We start from the raw sequence: 27,908 nt of genomic DNA on the forward strand, positions 1-27,908 counted from the left end.
AAATCAAGCTTTATATGAATTAACCTCAAGAAAGCTCTAACACTTCCCTGTAGGTTTACCAGAATGAAAGTAGATGTAAGCTGGAAATACACTGTTGTAGCTATATTTCCTGCTTTCTTATTTTGAGAAAGATCCAAGAAAACTAGTAGTAGTGGTTGTGGTGACAGGTTTTTTTGAAATGTTGTGCATTTAAAAAATGTCTACAACCATGTGGTAGTGATTTGCTAGTATACAAACCAATCTTTCAGTCTAGCGTGCTGTTGTTTTTATATCTAATTACTGATCACTTAATAAGAAATTAATTCATTTAGCGTGGTCAATAATTTTCCTCCATGTTGGTACACGTTCATCATGATTGCCACTTTTTTTTATTTAACTTACCACGTGAAAGCATTCATAGGCACTGAACAGGTCATTATGTATCAAATTTCGATCCTTATTCTAGAATATAATTTTAATATTATGTCATCTTCGATTCAGCTCTGTTGTATGTGTAATCTCCCCATTTTCTTAAGAAATACAGAAACTTTTATGATGCTGATCCTAATTAGAAATTAGTAGCTAAAATATACATTTAGAAAAATATATTTGGAAAGGAGTATATAGCCATATATTTCTCTTGACTGGGAAATTTAAAGTAACAAAAACGCTTTTTAACTACTATTTTATTGCAGATATATTCTTATAATACATATGGGAGGAAGTGATGCAGCTGAAACACTACCACTACTATCTATTGTTTACTACTACTATTACTACTACTACTACTACTACTAATAAAACTATGACTACCACCATCTCCACTACCACCACTACTACTACTATCACTACCACCACCAAAACTACTACTACTACTATGGCTACCACTTATATAATATTTACCAGCACTGTTACAAAAATAAACTCACAGCTCTGTGTACAAAATCACACAATATTAGTTCATGTAATTCGTACTTAGTTTAATGTGTTATCTTTGACTTGGGAAAGTTATTGAAATTATTTGAGAGAAATCTTTTTTATCAGTATAATTTCAGAAGGTGTATAACAAATGACATGAAGTAAATGAAAGTGCTGTCTGAAATGTGCAATATTAGACACACTTGGTTACGTATACGATGCTCTAAGTAAATGCTTACAATTGGGTTATTAACTTTAATTAATAGTAAAGGAAATTACACTCATGATAATTGAGAAGTCATACACTAATCATATAAATTTTTCTCTGGTAATTAATTAATAATAGAACTTGTCACCATTTATATCTTCCAGTGTATTTATTTTTAATTCACTAAAATGACTAATCACTCTTGCTATGTACTGAATAACTACTGTTATTTTGATATATTTTATCAAAATATATATATGTGTGTGATATATATTATGTGTGTGATAGCCCATTTAAATCTCTATCTCTACCAATGTACTTAAAGTCAACATCTGGTGTTATGAATCCCTAAGTTTCTTCAATATGTTTTGCATGTATCCACATAAAATGAGTAACTCTGTTCCATAATTAATGATACAATATAATCCTCTTAAATAAGGATTTTATCAGCCCATATAACTAATGACAGAGTCACCTAAATGACCAGTTGGCATCATTAAATTTACCAACTATTATACTACCATCAATTCCAATTAAATCCTAAATACATCTCTCACCAACATGTATACATATTTTCTAATTGGGATGTATATTCATGAGTAAATTTAATGGTGTCAAGTTGATCATTTAAGTGATTTAATAGTTTCATGAGAAATCATTTGGTTGTGAAGGCATTCCTTCTCTTAACCCTGACGTTTATTGTAGATAGGACTATCCATGTAATAAAGCTTGCTAGAGAAACTGATACTAGCCTCGTACAAAGGAAGTTTATTACATTTAGCAGTGATCTCAGGTGTGTTCTAAGAGGGTGAGTACAGGAGTTGAATTGTAGTTCTGAAACCCCAAAAGGAGATATTGAATAGTTAATATGAATATTTGGAACAAGTAAAATTATCCAGAGTTTGACTGGTACTTGATCTTAGAGAAATTACTTCTCCCCATGAGGTATCAAAAAAAGATTTGGGCAGCCACCTGGCCTTTATTTATTTGCTTGTTTTCATATTTTCTTATTTGATAGAATTCTGTCAAACACATAGTAGAGGTTTGTTGAATGAATGAACCACAGAAGTAGCTCAATGACAGCGTCATTTTCTGTATTTGAGCATTGAAGTAGAAGATTGTCAATGAAAATAATCATAAATTAACTATAACTTCTATATAGCTTACTGAGCTAATTATATTCTGAAGACTTGAAGAACAATGTTTCACGTACTATATACTCTGATGTTCACAAAAACCAAAAATGGAATCAGCCAGGATTTTATTAAAAAACCTGAATCCACTATAGGTATTTGAAGTAAAAAAGAGTTAAGTGTAAGAGTTAAGTGGGCTCCAGGATGGCCTCCAAGAATGACGCCCAGCCTGCAAGTGAAGCAGACCACTAACCTGCGAGAACTCTGCCACAGCTGCTTCAGCAGCCTCAGGGCTGGAGAGTCAATGCAGACATTTCCACATTTTTACTTGCGAGCAGGAAACAGCCAAAACACCTGGAAGATAGCCTGCGCTACATTTATGCTTTCTAAATCTCAGAGAATTGTATTTAATGTATTGTAATTTTTCATGCAGGACTTTAGCTGCAAGAAAGGAAAAAAAAATTTTTTTGAAGAAATAAGTAGGAAAAGATTCTGAGTGCCACCAAATATATTTATCACAAACTTTATTATTGCCACATCCAGATATGGAAATTATGAGTCAAATAGTTTTAAGTAACTTGCACATGATCATAGAGCTAGCACACAGTGAAGCAAGGATTCAAATTCAAGTGAATTAGTTAGCATTTGCTAGGATAAACTGTAAAGAACAACATGAACATTTCAAAATATCAAAGGCTTTTATTGACAGTGTAAATTCTCTTCTTACTCTGGAATGGCTACACCCTGGAATTCGGGTCACAGTGATAAAAGAAAAAAAGAATGTGGTGGACATAATGTTGTCCCTTAAGCTTCTTCCCCAAAGTAACACATTATTTTCTCTCATATTTCACTGACCAAAGCAAATCCCAGGGCCACATTTCAGTTCACTGGCATGGGATAGGGTGTACAGTTCTCCCTCAGCAAAGGGAATCAAATATTTGAGAATAAAACAGTAATCATGGCAGATCTATCTGACTGTAAATCCTATGCTTTTGTCTACTAAAAGTCTATTCTTGTTCCCTAAGACACTGTGAAAAAGATCCAGATAAGTGGAAGCCCTTGCTTCATAATGAGAGACCCAGGTAGCTACTGCCTGTTCTCCTCTGCTGTCAAACTTGTGCAGAGAAGTGCTGCCACCAGCTAAATTTCTTCTCCTGGTACCAGCTCTTTACTCACAAACTCTCTTGGGACAATCAGTATTGATGAAAGTAGCTTTACCCATAACACTGAGCTATGTCAGGAGAAATTATTGTGTGTATGTGAGTGCTGCAAAGGAATGTGGCATACTGAATGTATAATACCACTACATGGAAAGCTGGTGAAAAAATATGTAGACACTTGCAGATCAGACACCGATGAATATGTGTGAGGTCTATTGTGATACAGAGACAATTACCAGAAAAGATTTCACATTAAGCCTACTGCAGCCATCATGGAATCATAAATAGGGCAATGAGGGACAAAAAAGAGTGTGAAATTAGACTTAACCAGTAAAGTTTGACCAAAGTAGTAATTAATTTTTCTTGAGCAGCACAAATAGGTAAGAAAAAACTTGGAAAGGAGGAACCAAATCCAAACTTTTAACTGAAAAATCGAGACATTGGCTTTCATTTTAAAAAGTATTAAGATGATTGCCAATAAAATTAAATGACTTGTTTATCTTTTTAGCTGAGGGGAAAAAGTGAAGTTATTGGAAAACGAAATTCACGGAATAATTATAAAGCCAAGACACCAAGAAGCCATGAAAGCAGTTGTGTCTTGGAAACACCTGGAAGTTAGGAATCAGAGGCCACCAGCATTTAGCTTCATTTCCTACTTTCCACTCTCTGCTTTGCAGACTCGCTATATAAACTTGACAGGAAATATGGCCAATAGTTTTATTATATCCTCATTTAATTCCTACCACTGGAAAAATACTTTCTTTCACTGCTGTTTGATAACAAATCTCAGCATTTGGAAAAAGGAGCTTATCCCAGGTTGGGTCAGCACTATCAACTGTGACCATGGTTCACAATCACATATGTCATGATATGAGTCACAACTACCCATGTAAATTATATTTGTGGTGATAGATCCTTTAGCTGTGAAGAAAAGAGAGAGTTCTGATCAGAAAAACATATAATATTCCAGGTGATCAGGATAACTATATTTCATCCTTCTTATATTTGCTAAAACAGGTTATCTCTTTTAATAATCACGACTGGAATACATTTCTATTGTTCCTGTACTTACCCTGGTCATGGGAAACATAAAAATATATTCTACTTACTTGTTTCTTTATCTATATACCTTACAAAATAATACGTTTCTTGAAGGCAGATACTTTACTTTGATAATATAATAACACAAAACAGGCATATAATATAATGATAATAAGAATTGATCTTTATTCAAATTGGATACATTTTTCTCAGGCACTGTGCTGATATATTTTATGTGGATTATAACATTTATTTCTGGTAATAACTTCATGAATTAGTATTATCATTATCATTATACATAGAGGGATATTTAGACTTTGAGAGGGCATGAGATCAAGGTCACAACCAAAGTGTGTTATAGCTGGCACTTGAACCCACGCAGTCTAACACTAGAGAGCTTACTTTTAATCATAACACTAAAACTCATTCTTTCAGCTTTGGGAAACATGGAAATGATATGATACATATCTGGAACATTTCTTTTGACTTTATGAAAGCTTTAATCATGAAAATTTATTATTTATTCAAAGAAGAAAACTTGATTAGCTCAACAAATGATGAGTAATGGAATCTATTTAGACAAAGTGAAGAAAAAAATAATTATTTGCATAGTATAGGAAAGGAAAACAAAATACCATGGCAGTTTCTTTTTTTTAAGTTTATTTTATTCACTGATATTTAAACATATATTAAAAATTTAAACATTTATTTAAGCATATATTTCCCCTAATTTTTCCAACAACATTGTTCACTAAATGATGGTTAAATTGATGTTGAGATAGACATAGAAATTAATCTAAAACAACAGAGCTTTTACATGATGACATTGAGATATCCACAGTTTGCCAAATGATAATTATAATTCATAATCAGTTCGTACTGTATTAGTTATAGAAGTATAAGATACATTTATATGCAGAGCAATAGATTAGATAATTTCACTTGGCTACCAGAATTTTAGATAACACATGCATATTCTAAGTCTTACCGTGTTTTGGCCAAAATATTCTACAGATAATATGTATGTTTCATATTCATGAATTATGAGCTCTACTGATTACAGAGTTACTTAGAGTGGATATATTTGCAGTGCCAATGGTCATTAATCTCCAGGAGTAAGCATAGGGAATTCTTTACATTTTTAGCTCACTTGAATTTTAAATATATGAGGTAGTTATCTTTGATAGTATAACATTGATACAAGTAACTCTTATAATAATGCAGTTTAAAAATTATATTTTTGAAGGTAGTAAGTTCTCCTAAAGGTAATAATTTTTGTGATTGGAGGACAAAATAATTTTTATTAATAACCCATAGGTCATGAAATATACCAACACTCAGTTTGATTTGTAAACAAATTCCTCAACTGGAATGTGTTCTATGGCATTGCTATAAGTTTACAGAACCTTCTGAATTCAAAATTATCAAATAATAAAATCAAGCTAACTGGATATTTTTCTAACATTTTTACCACAACGGTGTCAAACATTTTGTAGAAGTTTCTAAAATTGGTTACATGTAATCGAAGATATTAAAATTAGAGTTCAGGAACTGTTAAAAGAAATTTTCTAAAGAGAAAGGAAAAAAAACAAAGAAGAAATCTTGGAATATTAGAAAAAAAGAATAAAAGGATAAACAAAACTCAGGGTAAATGCAAAAGGTTTTCCATTTTCTTTTGAAATTTCTAAATTATGTTCGATGGTTCAAGGAATAATTTACACACTGTCTGAAATGATTCAAAATGTGTTGAGAGGAATATTTAACTTATTTGCATTAAAATGGGGGAAGCTAAAATGATATAAAGGGAGGTAAGATTTTGGCACTTGAACTGATAAAATGATGACACCAGTAGACTTTAATAATATGTATATAAATCTAACACCTAGAGTAATCTTAAAAATGCTATATAAAGTGATATACTCAAAAACATTAAAGAAAAATAGAAATGGAATTCTAGAAAATTCTTGCCATAGGCAGGAAAATAAAACAAAATAATAACTAAACAAAAATAAAATTGCACATTTACATCTAATACTAATATATAAATAATTAAATTAAAAAATATGGTCAAACTGCACCAAATATAAGACAGAAATTGCCAAAGTGAATGAGAACAACTGTTTACTATCTATTAACAAACCTCGTTTCAAACACAATGACATAGGCAGGCTGAAAGTAAAAGGATGAAAAATATATATCATGAAACAATAATTTTAAAATGTTGTAGTGGCTACATAAGTAACAGATGAAATAGCATTTAGAGCAAAGAAAATAATCAGAGTTGAGTGGGACATTGTATAATGGTAATGCACAGAAATTTGACAGCTTAGATCAAATGGACCAAGTATTTAAAAATTAAAAACTACTACAATTTATCAATATGAGATAGATATTTTGAATAGACTTATAATTATTAAGGCCAAGTAGAGCAAGTGGGTGCTAGAAACTGAAATGTGAAAGTCTTCTACAGAAGGCCACCTGGAAGGATCATACGAACTTTAGTGGAGTGATACATGCTGGCCTAAGCCACTGTTAGAGCAAGGCAGCCAGAAGATCACATATCTAATATCTAATGGTGCTCACTTCTCCCTTCTGTCTCTGGATGTTCTGCATTAGCCAAACCCAACAGACAACCAGGGCACAAGGCCAATTAATGAGTACACTCAGGTCTGCCTCCTGTGGCAGAAAACATAAGGGCAACTTGAGATGTTTACTACACTCATTGAAATAAAATATAAATATTATCTCTAATTTTGCTTTATGTTATTATTTGTATCATTATCTTATTCTGGAATATAAGCACATATTTTGTATGCAATTCTAAAATATAATATTCCCTCTTTAACTATACTGAAAGTTACCTTTTTCACTATCAAGCCTCTCTTCATCTCTCAGACATACATATTACAAATAAATATATGTGTGTGTATATATATATATATGCACAGTATATATTGGTTTATATACACAGAATAAAAGTAAAATATGCAGACTTAGCAACAGCATAGGAAAAGACTTTGTAGTATAACAAGTATAATTTTTCACAGCTTGTTTACAGGTAAATTTGATTGTGTTTGTTTTTGTGCATGTGTTTGTGTGAAAAACTCAAATGAGTGCATAATATCTATAAAGTATATACACTTCTATCGAATTATGTTAATAATCAAATTAAAGGTGTATGCAAAGATTTAATTATAAGAAATTGTCAATTATGATAAGGAAAGATATGAAGCAACTTAAAAGTTGTTCTCTAATACAAGACCAGTGATATGGATGTTTGCATGCATATGTAATTATATATCATGTATTTGTAGAAATTATATTTCAACATGTTATTTAGGTACAGTTATATGCTTTAGTATGTATGGCTGAGTCTGTTAAGGTAATATTATTTATATAGTGTCTAAAATCATGTTTATGTGAAATTTACATTTCAACTCTACCATTTATTAGCTCTTTAACCTAGACTGAGTTACACAGTCTCTGTAACACTCATCTATCTATAAGTTGAATATAAAATAATAGCAGATATTCTATAGAGTTATTTTATGGGTTTAATGAAAAAGTAAATACAAAATGCTTAATGAGCATCTGGTACATAACATGTTCACAATAAATCAACAAGTAAAATGATCAGTGATCCAGGAGATTTCATTGGGTCTTTTTTTTTTTTTTCTCTAATTTTTAATTTTTTTTAAATTTATTTTTTCAAATACATTTGTCTCTGCCTGCCCCCCACCACTTTCATTGGGTCTTTTTAAGTAATTTCAACATGCGGAAAAAAAATACATATTTGAAATTTTAATTCATTTGAGATATATGTTAAGTATATAGTTTTGAAAGAATTTAGTGAGTATAAATTGTTAGGGAAAATCCATAAATGGAATGTCATTAACTCCACAGACTCTCAAGTAATTTTTGAGTGTGCCCACCTATCTAAACAATACGTACTAGGAAGAGATAGTCTAATATATATTTCAGTTTTGTATCTTCATTCTTCTTAGACTAGAAATGACTTATTTATCTAGTTCACAAATTGAGTCAAATTTTGTGAGTCAAGAGAAAATATTTTTTACCATCTTAATGCATGCTAATATTTTAATATTATGAAGATAAAGTCCAAAAATTGGATCGATTGTTTTATCACCCAGTGTGACTGGATTTACTACAACCTGATGCTAGGTGTTGAACTAAATGAGAGCTGTCAAGAGGAGTAGAAGCTAAGCGATTAGCTAGAAAAATTATTTAATGTAAAGTGTAAACGCATGTGTCTGAGTTCTGAGAAAATTAGGAGCATATTGACTCAGAGGAAAACTACCCAGCCATCTAATGCTACAAAAGATCTTCTCACTGTAAGTACTTCCTATTGGAGTCAAGATTCCTGATGAAATTACAAACTGTTATTTGACAGCAACCCATATATAGAGTATGTGAACAGACATCTATTTTACATATGAGGAAATGGAGTCAACAGAAAGCCTTGCATTTGAAATGAGCTTTCTAGGCCCAGCCCACTATTCTTTCCTTTATATTATGTCCCATATTAATAGTTATGATGACAGTTGTATGATGGACCTCTGCCATTGCTTAAATGATTATATTAATATAAAATTTATGTATAGAAATATGTATCTTTGTCAAAATAAAACATTTTGACCTAAATAATGACGATGTTGACTCTTCATAATAGTGATTCCTTTACACTAGACATGATTTGGCTTATTGTTCAGTTAGTAAAAAGACCATTAAAAATTGTATATAATTGAATTTAAGTAAATTTCGTTTTATACAGGTTTCAGTGGGCCAGCATAATTGGCTTTATTAGCCAATTTGTAATAATAGTTAAGGATGATGTGTATAATTTTTTACCATGAATATTTAATCAATGTTTTAATTGAGTATTTTGATTTAATGATAGAAATAATTCAGGGTAAATGTATAATTATAAATATGCAGATAAAAATTAAAATAACAGACGATTTTAAGTGCTTTTATAAAGTATGTAACTGAATGGCCCTCTGAGGAATTTCTGCATTAAAATACACTTAATTATAGATACAGAGATTTGACAGAAAGTAAATGAATAGAAAGTGATGAGAAAAAACTGTAGATACATTAAAATCTATGTAAAAAAATGGGATGGGTGGGGAGTAAGATGAGAAATCAAAATTTTTTCATTACTGATCTGCCCAAGTTGAGTTGGGTGAAAAAAGGAAGGGAATGAAAGACACTTCAATTATTATTGAAAAAATTCTAAGGATTTCATCTTTTAGGATTGTGGGTTGTAAATAGTATCAAAAACAATAAAATGTTTTTATCAGTTTAGTATAAAAACTTCAACTGATTCAAAAATTAAATTAAAAAAATGAATGTATTGTATAACTGGGTAAATTTCTAATAAAGAAGGATCAGTTGAGTTGAACTGAAACATTTTTTATGACAGAAAAAAGATATGTTATTTTTCTGAAATAGTAGAAAATCAATATAGACTGCAGAATATCTTTTCCTATCAGCTCCAGATTATATTACTAAGGACATCTTTAAAAACTTAAAACGTAGTAAAATAAGTTAAAGAAAAGATTAGGTTTTTGTCAGTTATAATAATGACTTTTTAAAAAGTTGTGGTTAAGCAGAGTAATTGTTACATAAAAAGTAACCCTTGGTCTTTCCTAAATAAACCCTTTCTGAAATATCTATATTCCTTCTGATTTTATTTTGAGATACTGTTTTCGTATGTTTTGGTATTCTTATTTTAATATTTCAATTTATTTTAAAACCATATTTCAATATAAGATCTCCAAGAGCATAAATTTATTTTGATATATATTTTCATTTCATGGGACAAAACTAAGAATATATTAAAAAGTCTTGAAAATTAAGGAAAATTTTTGATAATTCTCTTTTTATCTTTTACTTACACTAAATTATATGAGAATGTTTTTTACTAAAGAAGGTTTTTCTCAATAATCTATACCCAATTATTAAAAATATCATTAAAATCTGTACTAACTTGTATTTCAGCATATCATCTTTTTGTTAACTGCTATTTATTCATACTGTATAAAGTTGTAATATTATTTTCCTCAACTTAGGTTTCATTATCCATTTTAAACCCTTTTGGTATCAGTACCTTATACATAAGACAAACTAGAAAATACTGCAATATTTATTAGGTTTTTTTCTGTTACATTATACATATTATTGGAATACTTAGACACACCAAGGATTCTTAACCAGATTGTTATGGCTAGAATTCACATATTACTAAACTTAAGTAAGAAATATATTTTATATTTATATTCAGTAACTTCTAATAAAAATTTAATATTTCACATAATAGAAAACGTAGACAACAAACCATGGTGGGGTTAAAGTACCTCTATCTTTCATGTCACCTGATTGAGGCCAATAACTTAAAATAATATTTAAGATTATTCACCTAATTGCAAATATTCTACTGCAGCTGTGTAACTATAGGGCAAATCTGAATCTAGATTCTCTTTCAAAGATTCAGGTTTCCACATTAAAGATTCAGATATGTAGAGAATTTTTTCTTTTCTATGTCTTTCACTGTTTGTTAACTGATATATAAAAAGATATGAGTCATTTCCTTTGCATATCAACTTTTTCAAGCCTAGATAATTAAAATGAGAATTACCCATACACTTTGTAAGAAATTTTGTAACATGGATAAGTGTGGCTGCTATAAATTTAACTTTTAGACTGGGAAAATTCAAATATGTCTAACTTGAGAAAATTCTTTTTAAGTTAAAATTTAGTTCATTTAAGTTTACTTTTCAACTTTATTGAGGTATGATTGACAAATATACGTATAAACGTACATATGTATATTTAACTACAATGTGATGTTTTGACGTATATGGGGCCTGTCCAGAAAAAGTCCAGCCATTATTAATCTAATGAGACCAGTTACACTGCATCGCTTTAACCTGGCAGCAAAGGAGAGTGGACCGGAATGCTCATGCATGAACAGTGATGACTTCACTGTACTAGTCAGTGGGAGTGGTAGACAATGCTGAGTGAGCGTGTGTGCTGTGTGGTCATTACATTCAAAATGACTGAGCGAGCATAGCAATGAATCTGCATCAAATTTTGTGTTAAGCTTGAACATTCCTCCTCAGAAACTATTCAAATGATTCAAAAGGCCTCAGCTATGGGCAGCTGGTGATTGGCAGCTTCATCACAACAATGCAGCTGCTCATGCATCATGTTTCTTGCAAAGTATTTTGGCAAAACATAATCACCAAGTGACTCATCCCCCCTAGAACCCAAATTTGGTACCTTTGATGCCTGCCTTTTCCTAGGACTAAAATCACCTTTGAAAGGGAAGATATTTCAGATAAGATTCAGAAACATGACGGGGCAGCTGATGGCAACTGGGAGAACTGTGTGAGGTCCTAAGGTGACTATTTTGAAGGGAACCGGGGCGTCATTGTCCTATGTACAATGTTTCTTGTATCTTTTTCAATAAATGTCTCTATTTTTCATATTACATAGCAAGATACCTTCTGGACAGACCTCGTACATGCATATACATTGTGAAATGACGCCCCAATCAAGCTAATTTACGTATTCACCACCATATGTTGAGAACTATAGTTAGTAATATAGTTAGTAATGTATTATTATATACTTGACATTTTCTAAAAGAGTATATCTTGAGAAAATTCATTATGAGTTTAAAGTAACAGAAAAAATTTGCTAATACATTATGCTATGATATAAATTACTTACCATGCTGGAAGGCTTCTTTTTAGTGTTTAGTCATTGGCTCCCATTTTTTGTTCAGCATCTATGTTATGAAATAAAGGATATTTTTATTCAGCATAGTATGCGATAGATTTTGTATTATAATTTTTGAAAATATTAAACAAATATCACTTTGCAAAAGAGTCAACAAAAGAGATCAGAAACCAAAATTATTATTTATAGCAAAGTCCAAAACACATTATTTCTCTGCCTAATTCCTTCATCTTAACAATATAATTTCATTTATATTGAGTGTTATGTGACTTTTATCCATGTTACATAATTTTGGAAAGAATAATGTAACTAAATGAAGGTTATCCTGCTAAATACTGTGTTACCTAGATGTGTATAACAACCTCAGTTTTAAGGAAGCAAGGATAATGAAAAATGGAATGATGAAACTATTTTGGAATATAAAATTATTAAATATGAATTGATCTGAGTTAATAATGTCAAAGTCTTGATACAATTGGGTTGATATATTAAATAGTGAAAGATGAAAGAAAATGACACAATGGTAAATGATAATATGTTTGGGATTTCAAAAGACACAGGTTTCCCCAAAATATGAGTTTTAGACATATATAGGTTTTATTTGATATTATTAAAATATATTGAATTATTATTCTGATATAAGGACCTGCTATTTACTTCAAGACAGAGTTTTAAGAATAGGAAGCATAGGGTTGCCATCTAATATCCACTCATCAAGTTCTAATGTGATTATCATTAAAACAGACTTACTTTTGAGTATATGTAGGTTAATGATTCAATTAGTTTCAATTGCCAAAGCCTGTCAGGCAACTAATCAAACATGTGGAAAAGATACTCTTATTCTATCCCTAATATTTTATCTGGGAGTCAAGACTGAAAGAAAGAAATTTAGTTTGTTTAGATCCTAAGTAAGCAAAATGATATGATGCATATATACTGATAGGAATGCTGCTTTTTTTATTATTATTTGGCATATTTACTAATGCATTAATAGCTTACTTATCATGATGCAAGACATATGCTTTCATAATATCAATAAAGATAAAATAAAATTGGTATGTGGAAATATGAGTTGGATCAGTCCCAGCTCTGTTTAATTGTGTGACAAGGACAAGTCCACTTAAGACCATTTCACCTGCCTTTGGTTTATACAAGTCCAGAGCGAGAGAGAGAGGCAACAAGTATATAAATGTGTGTGCTATATAATGTGTTTCTTACTCTTTTCAGTTGAGGCCCTCTTAAAGAATCTGAAAAAATACTATAGGTCATCTGTCCAGATAAATGCACCTACCTGTATAGACACACTGTTTTACCTATGATTTTAGGAGTTTGAGAACACCAAGAGGATTGCCATAGTCCCAAATTAAAAAAAAAAAAAAAAAATTCTTGAACTAAATTGTAACTTTCCTTTAATTTGGAGATTTACAGTTCTTCTTATTCAAGTTCTAATATAAATATATTAATGATAACACACAGGCAATTTTAGTCTGATAATTCAGATATCCAGAAGTGACCTGAGTCTATTTCACATACATTACACTTTAATTTTAATTTCTGACTTTATCTATAGCATAATACCATCACAGAGCTAATGGTACCCGAATACTTTTATCAGGACCCAAGAATAATGGAGGCCTTTGAAAGGGTAAACCAGTTATTTAGTTGTAGGTAGTACGCAGATAAGCTTCTATTTAAAAAATATCAACATTGAAAGTTGTTGGTCTAGTACAGCCACTACGGAAAGCTGTTGGGAACTGTCCCGCCTTGTTTCAGGAACTGTAGCCTCACTGACCAGCGAGAGGGCCCCAAGGTTGGAGGTAAGTAAGGAGGTCTTGGGAAAATAGGCCACTGAGGAGACAAAACCTGTTCCCCGGGCACTTGGGGCACCAGCTGAGGAGGAAGGCAGACTCTGGTCCCGCAGGGGCCTCTCTGAGTCATCACGGATGGGGAAATAAAATAAGTCGCCCAAGACACTCTTCTCGGTCTGCCAGGGAAAGGGGTGGCAATTCCCTCTAGTGGAGAATGCCCTGAGCCCCTGTGTCCAGTGGTTTTTATTGAAAGGGTTATCAATGGGGGCTAGGAAGTATGAATGTGCAGGTGATATCATTACATCAGTATGTTACAGAAAATAGATGATGTTTTGAAGAAAACAAATGGCAGGAACACACCGATTTACATGGGTCTGATACAAGACCAGTAAACTATAAGAGCTTAAACATAAGAGCACCGAAGGGTTTAAGGTCAGGGTCTGTGAATAATGTAAATTTCCTTCCCAGCATGAGCTGGTTATCATAGCTTTTGAGGGAAAAACAAAGCACGCTTCAAGGAATTTACTTGTAGGCCTGATTTCCCCCAGGAACCGCCCAATCCAGTTCAGAGCTGCCTCCAGTATTGTTTCAAGCCTGAGTTAGGTGGGTGGCACAGAGCGGCTAAGAGACTTCTTTCAGATAGAATGAGGACCCCGGCCATATCAAAGCCACGGGGGGAGGGTCTTTTTGCCCTTCCTCCGTGTCCCCCAAGTCCTTCCCGTGACTGGCCCCTTTGCAACTGTGCCTGTCTTAGGTTGCCCCTGCCATCGAGGGATCTAACCCATCGTTGACTAACCAGCCATCCTTCGGGGCCAAACAGGGTGATGTGAGGGAGGCAGGGGCTGCATCCCTGCCAGGGGAACAGGTTTTGTCTCCTCAGTGGCCTATTTTTCCAAAGCCTCCTTGCTTAGCTCCAGCCTTGGGGCCCTCTCACCTGTCAGTGAGGCTATAGTTCCTGAAACCAGGTGTGACAGTTCCCAACAGAAAACAGTATGGAGGTTCCTCAAAAAATTAAAAGGAGAGTTACCATATGATCCAGTGTCTCTTCTTCTGGGTATCTACCTAAAAAATTTGAACACATTTAATCAGAATGGTGTAGAATATTTCTCTAATATAGTACATAAGAATTCTATTCCTATTATTTACTTCTAATTATGTACAAGAAAATCAGTTTTATTTTTTCCTAATCATATATCATAAATAATATTGAGTGCTGCAGTACATGGCTACATAATAAGAAAAGGCAAGTATGCATGCACACAATCAAAACCTAACAACACTAGACAGTGATGAATTATTTTTCCACATTATCTCATGCCTTGTTTATAGTCTTCATCAACTTATATTTCTCCCTCCCATTCTTTAATAGAGAATATTAATTTTCTCAATCTAATCTAAAGAAACAAAACACTTTCACATCTTTCCGTTACAAGTGAAATGTAGGCCTTCTCTAGAATTTATGGAGCTCCTTTTGTAAAATTATTAAAATTTTATTAATGTTTTCTGCATCACATTTTTATTAAAAGCTTTTACAATATAAACACTTCAATATCATATTATTCTGAAAATATCATTGAAGACATATTGGTGAAATTCTTCAGGAGCAAAAAACTAACCAATATTGTCTTGATGTATCAGTGAATAGTGTTGGACAAAGTACGGAAAGAAGTTAGGTTTCCACATGTGAAAATAACAGCCTCAACATTCAAAACTATCTTCTTGCCATTCATTCATTAATGTATTCATAATATCAAATTAATACTTTTACTTAAAACTTAAAATGCCAAAGTGAGAGGCAGCAAGTGTTTATTTGAGAAAAAGTATTGTAATTTTAGGACACAAATTCAGGCAGAAACCCAAACTGTGTCTTGGTCACAGTGATAGAAGGGGTTTTCCTGAGGAAGGAAGGGAAATGGTAAATGAACAAAGGAGAGGAATTACTATGATGTTAACAAACTGAGTTACTCTTTAGCTATACAGGGCTGGTAACTGATTCTACCTTCCTGAAAGAGAATAATTATCAGTCCTTGAGAGGATGCCTGCTTTCCTGTTTAGTTTTACAACTGTAACACAATGCTGCTTTAGTGGAGTCCAAAGGTTATTTTGCGTTTTAAAGGTTGAAGAAGCAAGACAAGCAAGCAGTTTTTCTCTGGAGTGATTGCTCTGGCTCTGTTATTAAAAGGCTCCACCTAAGTCAACGCTTCACAACATGTATTTAGATTACTCTAGACAGTTACCAAAGCAAGGATTATGAAAGCAGGGAGCAGGTAGAAATAGCAGAAAGGAAACATTACAATTTACAAAATCATTAATAATTAGATGTTTTTAATGTGTGTGCTTCAAACATTAGTTGAATTAGAATGGAAAGCCCTGAATCACATTAAACAATGATTTTAGCTATATTTTTATTCATAAATCCTGTACAGAAAAAGAAATAAGTTCTAGGTTTGGGAGTGAAAATTTTCATTGAGCAACCATTATGTTGTCTTTGCTGTTTACAGAGTCATAAAATTAAAATAGAAAGATATTCATTAATATTTATTTTCGGCATTGCCACATGCATAATTTTTATTGTTTTATTTTTTATATCTCTTTTATCAACCACACTCGAGTCAATTGCCATACCTTTCTCTTTCTGACTCCACATAAACAATTAGAAGTAGTGTTATTTTTATGCCTACTTTGCATTCAAAGAATTGGCTGTAAATTTTTTTTCTTTATTGTTGCCTAAGATGATGTTTTAGCACACTATTCATGTTGTACAATGTACACAATGTAGGTAGATTCATTCTTTTATACCACTGCAAAAGAACCCATCCTCACATGTGTCACATTTCAGTTAGGAATTATTTTATTTACAGATACATAGTGTCTTATGTCAAGCACCCAAGAAGCAGAGCTTAAGATGAAAACTTTGGTGGAAGTCATTTTTGGTGGAATGCCCCTAGGAGACACTTATAAAGGAGTGAGGAAAGCTGGTATAGAAGTGGTTTCAGGACTCACCCAACCTCAGCCAGATCCCAAGGGAGCTCTTACATTCAAGGGGTTGCCTTGCCCTTAGGCAGAGTCTAGGTTATTTAGCCCTATGTCAGTCCATTATGCATAAGCTTAGGAGACAGAACTACAGCAAAGGTGGCGTGAGAAAGGTGGATGTGAAACTCTCCTGATTTGGAAACTTCTGTTAAGCAACATTGATTCTCTGGAGAAAAGGACAGGTGTAAAGTTTCTAGATACTAATAACCATGGTAGCTGTGGGGCAAGAACACACAAGCTGCATAAAGGGGAGGTAGAAGAGCATCAATACCATCTGCTGCAATTAGGTTGCTTATATCTCTTTATTACCAAAACACTAATAGAATGGATGTTCTTGTTCCTGTTCTATTTTGCACGGTTGCAAGTGTTCTATACCTAGTAGTGAAACTGCAAAACTGTATGTGACTGAAATCTGCTAAACAACACATCAACTCTTGAATTACTAACATTACTGACAGTATTGTTTGAGGATTCCTACAATTTCCTTCATCTTTGCCTGCACTTCGCATTATTCAATTTTCTAATTTGGAGAAATAAAATGAGTGTTAATTTATAGCATTTCATTATGGTTTTAATTTTTAAAGTTATTATTGAGTTTGAGCATCACTTCATATAGATGTCAGGTTACCTTTCTATTCATTGTATATTCACATTCTGACCATTATTTTCTTTCTAACTTGTGGGAATTCTTTGTATTTGTATAAATTCTAGATATTGAAGGCAAGATAAGAAAAATGTAATTATTGTGTGTCCACTCAAATATTCAGATGGCCATCAGTCAACATAAGACATTTAAGTATTAGAATATCAGCAACAATATTGATTTCCTTTTTTTTTTGTGGGCTTGATACTGTTAATTTTCAAAGTGAAATCTGTCTCTTAGTATCCCAAATTGAACCTGGATGTATCTTCTCATTTCAAAGACTATCTATTTTGTTCATATAAATAAAAAAGAAGATTGATGCCCCACTTTTCTTTGGCAGAAGCAGCTTACACTAACATAGAGAACTTTAATAAGTCTAGAAATGACAGACTGATCAAAAAATATATGACACTTTTGTAAGTGTATGGCTCAAGCACTTAAAATATATTTTTGACAGTGTAGCAATTAAGGTAGTTTAAGAATTTTCTGATAACTCCTTATTATATCAAATATTAGATGGAGATATGTTATTCTCGGATATCTTTTAGAACAGAGCAAAAGAGCAAAATGCCTTCCCTCCAAATATTTTACTAATCCTTGTTATATAACGTATTGTTTTAAGATAAATAAAACTTATAGGTATTTTGGTACTTTTATTATTACATTCTATATTACAGTGAATTGGGGCTTACAGAGTTAAAATCAAGTTTGTAAGATAAAAGTTATGTTCAAATCTAAATGTATCTGCTTCCAAAGATTGTCCTTTGCCACTTTCCTGACCCACGGTTCCTCTTCTGTCAGAGGACTGAGCGGTGCGACTGGGGCTGCGTGGAAGCACCGTTCATAAAGTGATTCACGGAAAGGAAACCCATTCCATCACTCATTATCCTTTGGGATGCAGACTACTGAATCTTTTTTTATAGCCTGAATAAAGTTTTTTTGGTCCCAGACAGTCTAAAAGGTTAGTTTTTAATTTTTTAACTTTAAAAATTATTTCCTTGTCAGAAATTCTCAGCTGGACCACAGAAAAAAATGTGAATACTTTTAGTTTTTTCCATGATACTTGCATAATTCTGAACGAAATCTGAAAAAGAAAACATGTAAAAGAGAAATGTTGATCTATTTTATTACTTCATATCCTTAAAAATAATTGTATACAGTTCAATGGAAATTTTAGGAGACTAATTCATTATGGTATAGAATGCAAGAATCCAATATAAAGATATGTTATAAATCTTATCTTTATAGATGATTCAAAAACTATTTCTAAAATTTAAAAAAATCAAAATAGAATAAAAGTTTACAGTAAACTGAAAATACCAAAAAACTATTACATGAATAGTAATATTTATATAAAATAATGATAAAGATATGAATTATTGAATTATTTTTGAAAACTAAAATGCATCCCCTTGAACTCCACAATAAAAAGGAGTCCCTTATTAACAGTATTACTTTAAATATTTTGAAAATTTTTGAACAATAAAATAAGAATAGATCTAGAAATACTGACATAAATTTAGCTAAAATTATAACAGCATGCAAGAGAAATTTTAGTCAGGTTCATATTAATATCTTTTAGAGAAAGAGTAGATTAGTCTCTACCTGGAGCAAAAATTATTGGTTTTGTAAAATGCCAACATTTTTCTCAATTTTACAAAATATATTTAGATGGATTCCACATTAAAACAGAAAAAAATAATAAAATAATTAGAATATAGTTGAATGATTCTTATCTTTTTGAATGGGCAAATCATCTCTAAGCATAAAAGCAAGCAAGTAAGCAGTAGAGATTGATTAAAAAAATAGAATTTCCTTACATCAAGAGATATTATAAACAAAGTACAATGCAAGTGATAGCTTTGCCTTTAGCTTCCCAAGAGTTGTCCATTGACTTGAGTGTACTGGCTAATAATTCAGGCCTGAAAGGCATCCACTAAACAGCAAATGCAGAGTGAAGGGGTCAGACTTATTCTGAGTTGCTTTGGACACCGCTCAACAATGTAGTTGCTCTCAAAATGTAACAGTCACCATATCCATAGCAAGGACATATCTCCTGTTACCTAACAGACAAAATTCTTGAAAGAAAAAAGTCAATGACTAAATATCTATCCCGCTAATAAGAGTATTATATCAATTAACAGCTACAATTCCATAATCCATCTATTAAATTGTCACTGAAATGGCTGTGATTCCAATTGTTATTATGTTCAGAGCAGTTTTAAATCCCTAAAGAAAGGTGATATTTTCTATCCATAAATCCCACCTAGAAACAAGTCAGTCATATGAATTTCAAGTTCCTGTCTATAATGATCATTCTTTTATGCTTCATGTTTTATGCTTTATCTTTGTATGTTTTAGATTATACATTGTATACATATACTATTACTTGAAATGTTCACATTGTAGAATTTATTTCATTTATCATTAAAAATAATTTTAAAAGTGCAATTTTTAAGAAATTAAACATGACATACAGGAATAAATTTGTAACATGTTTGACAGATAAATATTTTCAATGTTAAAATTATTTACAGGAATTGAAGTAAGACAATATGAACACCTGTTGGGAGACCAGTGAAGGGCAGGAATGGAGAATTTAAAAAGAAATATTAATGTCAAAAGATATTTTTAAAAAACTATTCAGTTTTATTAGATAACAAAAATAATTCAAACGAGAATTATAATATACCACTTTTTAAATTATTGTTTTGGGAAATATTCAAATTCAGTAATTGTACCAAGAGTGATGTGAAATTGGCATTTTCACATAGAGTTGATGAGAGTGTGAAAAGACATAATTATCCTCAGGAAAATTTAGGTACATATCAAAAACTGTAAGATTGTTCTTATCCTTTCACCAAATTATCTAACTTCTAACAATTTTCTTAAGATATAATAATAGAGATACATTATATGTTTTGAAAAATATGTTTATTAAAAATGTTTTAATAAAATACAGCAGGGAATTAAGAGAACTTCTACCACCTTTCAATGAATAGAATAAAAACTGTATTTTTTTATGAAATTGATGTTGATATTTTAATTTTAATTTAAAATTACAACTACAGAATGCTTTATTGTGGATGTAATATATTCTATTCATCAGTTCCCTATTAGGGTCAATTTATGTTTCCATAAAAACTTTTAATTATTTAAAATAATGCTACAGTGACTATCTTTTTACAATTTGGTAAAATTTGCAATTTGGTAAAAATTCCTAAAAATAATATTGTTGGAACAGAGGGCAAGTACACTTTTTATTTTTAGACATTGTGTAATCTGTTCCTTATGACTAACACAGTTTGAATTCCAAGCAGAAAAATATAATAATTCTTGTTTCCTATAGCTTTTCCAAGAAATCATATTTTCAAAAGTTTAAATATTTATAACCATGATTGTTTCTTTTTTCTTTCTTTTTAATCTTTTTTTGCTTATTATGTGTAAGACTGAGCATTTAAAAAACCATTTGCATTTATTGTTCTGTGACTCACTTGTACTTACATTTTGTTCATATTCTTCTCAAATTGTTGGTTTTTGATTTAGTTTGTTGGACCTCTTTATACAGGGTGGGGCAAAGTAGGTTTACAGTTGTTTGTATGAAAAATAATAAAATAACAAATCATAATATAAAAGTAAAATGTTTCGTGTACTCACAACTGTAAACCTATTTTTGCTTCACCCTGTATATTAAGGGTGCCAACATTTTGTCTCTGAGATAAATTACAAATATTTTCTCTTTTTATCATTATCTTTGTCAAACCAAAGTTTTCTGTTCTTATTCCTTTTCATTTCCATGTTCCTACTACCAATCATTTCTTTATTTCTTCTGAGTTATGAGTCATTGTTAAGAAGATTTTTCTCTAATTCTAGGTTAAAAAGAATTTACCAGTTGATATAATGCAGTGCATTAATTTTCCTGTTAATTTCTCCTAGTACATGTCTGGCTTTTCTTTTCTTTTTCTTTTGAATTAAAAATCAATTTTGAATGTATGCTGATTTTTGCTGGGAGGAATGGACCTACACTTAACAGTTTTTATGAAGATATAAGGTTGTCGCCATATTGCTTATGTAAAAGTCTTTATTTTCCTTTAGATATGAAATGCCACCTTTACCATTTTCTAAATGTCCTTCTTTTCTTGGATCTGTTTGTGGTATTGAAACTGTGATTCAAGCTATCCATTAATATTTCAAAACAAAATACTCCCTTTGTTAGAGGTAGAACTAGTCTGTTCTCATTGTTTTCTTTTAAGGATTTCTTGAGTATTCTTGCTTCAAATCTTATTTCATAAAGGTTTTTTAGAAGCATGTAGTATTTCTTGCATTGACATTTCCTTATACACATATTCCTCAAGTATCTGCCTCATTTTAATTTTCTATTGCAAATAGTGTTTCTACTACTCATCTGATTAGCCATGTGTCCATTTGAAGATTGGTGATTATGAATATAAGATATTCTTAAAGCTATTTCTACTGTGTAATAATAACAGTATCTGGTTGTGATATTATGCTATACTTTTGCAAGATGTTATTATTTTGAGGGAACTGGGTGTAGGGTATACCTCTCTCTGTTATTTCTTACAATTGCATGTGAATATAAAATTATCTCAAAATAAAAATAGTTTAAAAATTTACAGTTATTTTGGACTTTAATTTGTGATATAAAGACCTTTTTCAAGACTAATTTAGATAATGCATGTTTAAGCAATTTTCAACATAAAATATTATAGAGATATATGATACAATTATTATTAGATACTTTTCTATAACAATCTAAAATTTAAGGAGAATTGAGTCATAATTCTGCAACTTACAGAGAGACCTTTATCTTACCTATAAATGTAGTCTCTTCCAAAGATGTTTTTTCTCTCTCAGGAATTTCTTATGTATATATGACATGAATGGAATAGGAATGTTTCCTGGTATAGTTTCAGTATTTCTTAAGATCACACTATAGTGATTTAGAAATTTAAATATTTATGCATAAACAAAACCATAAGGATCTTGTAGTAGAAATAACATTTATAAACAACATGCAATTCTTAGAATCTGTGAAAAAAAGTATTACAAAACAGGACATAAAAATTACTGCAAAGCAAAAATACCATGAAATGATAATATAAATACAAAATGGAGGGGAAAATTTCAGCATAAGTACAAATCATAAAGAGGAAAAACTAACACTTAAATACAAAGTGTAAAAGGACATGATTTGTATTAAAATGGGATAAGCTATTCCTTTTTTATCATATTGTTAAAAAGTCCAGTGTTCTATCATACAGTGTCGCAAGGGTGTAGGAAAACTGTTAGTTTCTGTTACTATAAATGCAAATTGGTCTGACAAGTTTGGAAAGCAACTTGGCAATGTCTAATTTTTATACACACGCACACGTCTAACATATATGCATGTATATATAATCACAATATCATATGATCTAGCAATTTTAATTCTATTTTTATCATATACAATAAATGTATATGCTCTTGACAATGATACAAAATTCTTCATTGCAGCAATGTTTATAATATTAAAAGACTGAAAAAATATTAAGTACCCAGTAATAAAGGATTGGTTATATTCACACATGGAAATGCCACGTAGCCACTAAAAATTTAAATCTATATATATCTATATCTGCATCTATATATAGTGAAATATGTCTAGGGTGAAGAAAGCATGTTGCAAAATAATGTATAAAATATAGTTATTTGTATTTTATTCATTTGTTTGTACCTGTACATATATAACACAAGAAACTATGATGAGTGGTTACCTATATTGAGGAAGAGTAAGGGTATGCAGCCTAGGAGGCAAGCAGCCGACGGAGGGTGCGGGGCGGGGGGGAGGGGGGGGAGTGCTCAGCATAGTTTCAGTCCGAACAGCCGCACCCTGATAAGCTCCACCTGGCTTCCCAGGTGAAGCCTCCTTAAGACTCGGGGCCATCAGGGTCTCCGCGTCTCGTGGTCAGGTGCGGGAAGTCCCTTGCAGTCCATGTCCACTGGAGCACCTCGTGGTCAGTGCAAGTGCTTCCAGAGGGTCTGTGAGGTTCCGCGCTGGCGTTCATGCTGAAGTTTTCGGGAGACCATTTTCTGGGACCTCCGTTGTACATCAGTCTACTCCTCACTTGCCTTTTGCCCACGGCGACGATGGTATTGTACTTTTGATTTGAGTTTCCAAGTAGTCCTTTTTAGGATCTAGAAATTCAATAGAGTTTTATATATTGACCTTGTATGATGCGACCTTGCTGATTTAACTTTAGTTCTAGTGCTTTGTTTATAGATTCTTCGGAATTTCCTTTGTAGATATATTATCTGCAAATACAGAGGGATTTATATCGTCGTCTCTAATTCATATGTCTTATACTTCTCTTTTGGCCTTATGGTGCTAATAGAACTTCCAGAACTGTCCTGAAAGGCAGTGATGGTTGTGGGCACCTTTGCCCTGTTCTTAATCTTTGCTGGGAATATTTCAGTCTTTCATAAGTGTGATATGTGCTATATATAATTTTTTGTAGATTTTTTTTATTGACTTGTGGAAGTCCCTCTATATTCCTATTTTTCTGAGAGTTTTTATCATGAATGGGTGTTGATTTTTTCCAAGTGTTTTGTCTGCAGCAATTTATATTACCATATAATGTTTCATCTTTAGCCAGTTGATATAATGCAGTGCATTAATTTTCCAATTTTGAACTAACTTTGCATACTTGGAATAAACAGTACTTGGTCATGATGTATAGCTTTTTAATATATATTGTTGAATTATATTTACTAATATTTTGTTAATAATTTTAACATCTAGATTTGTGAGGGAGATAGTCTGTAGTTTTCTCTTTATGTATTGTCTTTTGCTGGTTTTGAGGAATAGTACTGGTTTTATGAAATAAGTAGGAAAGTGTTCCCCCTTTTATTTTTGGAAGAGATTATATAGAATTGATGTTAATTCTTCTTTAAATGTCTGATAGAATTTGCAAGTTAAAGCATTGGGGCCTGGAGGATTTTTTTTTTTTGTTGAGAGTTTTAAAATTAAAATTTCAATTTCTTGAATTGTTACAGTGCTCTTCAAATGATCTATTTCAAATTAAGTTAATTTGTGGTAGTTTGTACTTTTTGAGTAGTTAGTCCATTACCGTTAAATAGTCAAATGTGAAGAATTGTAGGTTATCTGAATGTATTTTGTTGTGTGTAGGTTCTGTGGTGGTATCTTCTGTTTCATTGATTTTTCTGAATTCCCTGTTTCTTTTCAATTTCATTGACTTCTGCTGTTACTGTTGTCATTTCCTTCCATCTACTTGTCCTATATTTTTAATTGCTCTTCTTTTCCTGGTTTATTAAGTGGATTAGATTTTTGAGATACTCCTTTTTGCTAATGTAAGCATTTCATGCTGTACATTCCCCTCTCAGGATTACTTTAGCTGCCTCCAACAAATACTATGTTATATTTTCACTTTCATTTAGTTCCACATATTTAATTTTTTCTTTAAACATTAACCCTTGGATTACTTAGGTGTGTGTTTGGTTTCCAAGTGATTTGAGATTTCCCTGTTATTTTTGTTATTTATTTCTGGTTTGATTCTACTGTGGTTAGAGAATACACTATATTATTTTAATTTTTAAAAATTTGTTGAGGTTTGTTTTATAGCTTAACATATGATCTATCTTGGTATTTGTTTCTTGGGTTCTTGCAAAGAATATATAACCTTTTGCTGTTGATTTGAGTGTTCTATAAATGTATATACATACAACAAACATATAATAGTCTACAAGTGTCAACATTTAAAAAATTCTAGTGAAGTGTACAAACCTTATCTTCCTCATGTTCTACCTATGATCTTCTACCTATAATCTAATTGTCTTAAATATTTTATTTACATATGTTAATATCTACATTAAAGAGTATTGTAATGTTTGCTTTAATCATCATATAATTTAGAAAATTCAAAAAGAGGAGGAATATCGTTATATCTATCCTACTTTTATATCTTCCTTATTCTTTCTTTCTTCCTTTCTGATGTGTTGGGAAACACCCTGTCTGGTTTCAGGCCCTGTAGCCCCACTGATAGGCGAGAGGGTCCCAAGGCTGGAGCTAATCAAGGAAGCCTTGTAAAAACAGGCCACTGAGGGGACAAAGCCTGTCTCCCAGGCAGGGGCGCAGTCCTTGCCTCCCTCACATCACCCTGCTTGGCCCTGTGATGGTTGGTTGTTGATGACAGGTAAGTTATCTCAAGAACAGGGACAACTGAAGCCAGACATCAGTTGGTGTGGGCAGTGGGACAAGGATTTCAGGACACGCAGAAAGGGCAAAAAGGCCCACACCCCTGGGCTTGGGTTGGACATGGCAAGAGTCCTCATTCTGTCTGAAAGAAGTCTTCTTATCCCTTGGCGGTTCTGCCCTGCACACCTGGCTCAAGCTTGAAACAATACTAAAGGCAGGCACAGCTCTAGACTGGATCAGGTGGTTCCCAGGGACAATCAGGCCTAGAAGTAAGTTCCTCTAAGCCTGCTTTGTTCTTCCCTCAAAAGCGATGATAACCAGCTAATACTGGAAGGAGATTTACATTATTCATAGACCCTGACCTGAGGCAGATCTCTTGTGTTCTTCTAATTGTTATCCATGATCTCTATTTATTTTCTCTAAACATAGCCTTTGGATGTTGATTAATGAGCTTTGCATCCATACTCCTGTGCAAATGGTTCTCAATAAAAGCCTTAGGACACAGGGGTTCGGGGCCTTCTCTACTAGAGGGAAGTTGCCATGGCCCCTTGTTACCGAACAAAAGGACCCGTGGCTGGGGCTGGGGGGGTGGTGGCCAGATGCTATCACTGAAACAAGGACACCCTCCTTCCCCGGGACCCCTCGGTTGTGGGTCCTTTGCCCGCCGCCCTTGGAATTATGGCTCTGAAAGAGAGTTTGGTGAAAAGGAAAGGAACTATTTATTCACAAGTTTTACAGGTTTGATTAATGGTTAAATGTCACCCTTAAACCTCAAAATCCCTTCAAAACAACCACCAGCACACACACCATCCTCCCTTCCCCTCTTTGCCCAGTTAGGCCAGTCAGGCCAGTCAGGGTACCGTCCTTCAGAAGAAAGAACAGAAGTCCGGGGCTCGGCTAGGCAGGCCTCTCGCGGGTCCCAGCACCATCGACTGCATCGCTGCGATCTCCAGCTCTTGATCCATAACCATGTGGCACCTCCTCATGGCCCACTAGCAAGAGTCCTTTCTCCCTCTTCCTTCCTGCATGGTCTTCACACTGTTCCCCAGAGTCTGTGTCGCTTTGTCTCTCCTGCAGGCCCCGTCTCTCCTATTTCTTTCTCTCCCATTCTCTATTAAGTCTTTTAAACTTTCCTGATTAGCTTTGGTGATAAGCCAAATAATCCTCTTTGCAAAGGGGGAACGAAGCTATCCTGTTATTGACATGCAAACTGACTTGTCAATGGCCCTGCTCAAGGTTCCCATCCCCCATGGCGGCCCGCCCTGGGGTGGGGAATATATTTTTCTTGGACACCCCAATCTCGGGACCCTGTTACAAATACATTTTGGGGGGGGCCCCTGGCTGTGCCCTGTTACACCGTGTCCTGGCAAACAGAGAAGTGTTTGCAATGACTTGTGTTTATTCCCCCCATCCGTGACAACCCTGGGACAGGCTCTGCGGGATTCAGAGCCCCACTCCCTCCTCAGCTGGCTCCTGACAGTAACCCTCAGATCCAGGAGCGCTTGTGCCTGCGCTCCCCGCAAATGGGTCATTCCCCATGACACTGATCTTCCAAGTTTCTTATATTTATTGTTTTATTTCTGCTTAGAGAATTTTTTAGGCTTTTTTTTTTTTTTTTTTAGAATAGGTGTACTGACAAAAATTTCTTAGTGTACCTCTTTATAAGAATATCTTGATTTACCTTTTTTTTCTCTTTCTCTCTTTTTTTTCTTTCTCTTTCCCTCCCTCCTTCCCTTCCTTCCTTCCTCCTTGCTGGGGTCTTTACTTTTTAGACGTTGACTGTCATATGTAATTGCTTGTATTTATTTTGACAGTTCTCATTAATACTGGATCAAGATAAATTGTATGTTTTCTACACTCTTCTCCCTTGATATCCAGGGCTGGGAAGAGAGGAAGTCCTGCACGTGGGGGTTATGCTGGACTGCTAGCTCAGGCTCCATGCTAGTCGGTAATCTGTCTGAGAGGAGGAGGTCACCTCATTACTGCTGAACAGTAGTGGAAATCCTGAT

General features: G+C 32.9%; 1 pseudogene; it reads left to right on the forward strand.

Moving 5' to 3' along the window:
* LOC129083554 (myotilin-like) overlaps positions 1-27,908 on the forward strand; it is a 104,035-nt pseudogene that overhangs the window by 25,208 nt on the left and 50,919 nt on the right.

The sequence above is a fragment of the Pteronotus mesoamericanus genome, unplaced genomic scaffold, assembly GCF_021234165.1.
Source record: "Pteronotus mesoamericanus isolate MK-2021 breed Mesoamerican mustached bat unplaced genomic scaffold, CSHL_Meso_final scaffold_167, whole genome shotgun sequence".
NCBI classification, from domain to species: Eukaryota; Metazoa; Chordata; class Mammalia; order Chiroptera; family Mormoopidae; genus Pteronotus; species Pteronotus mesoamericanus.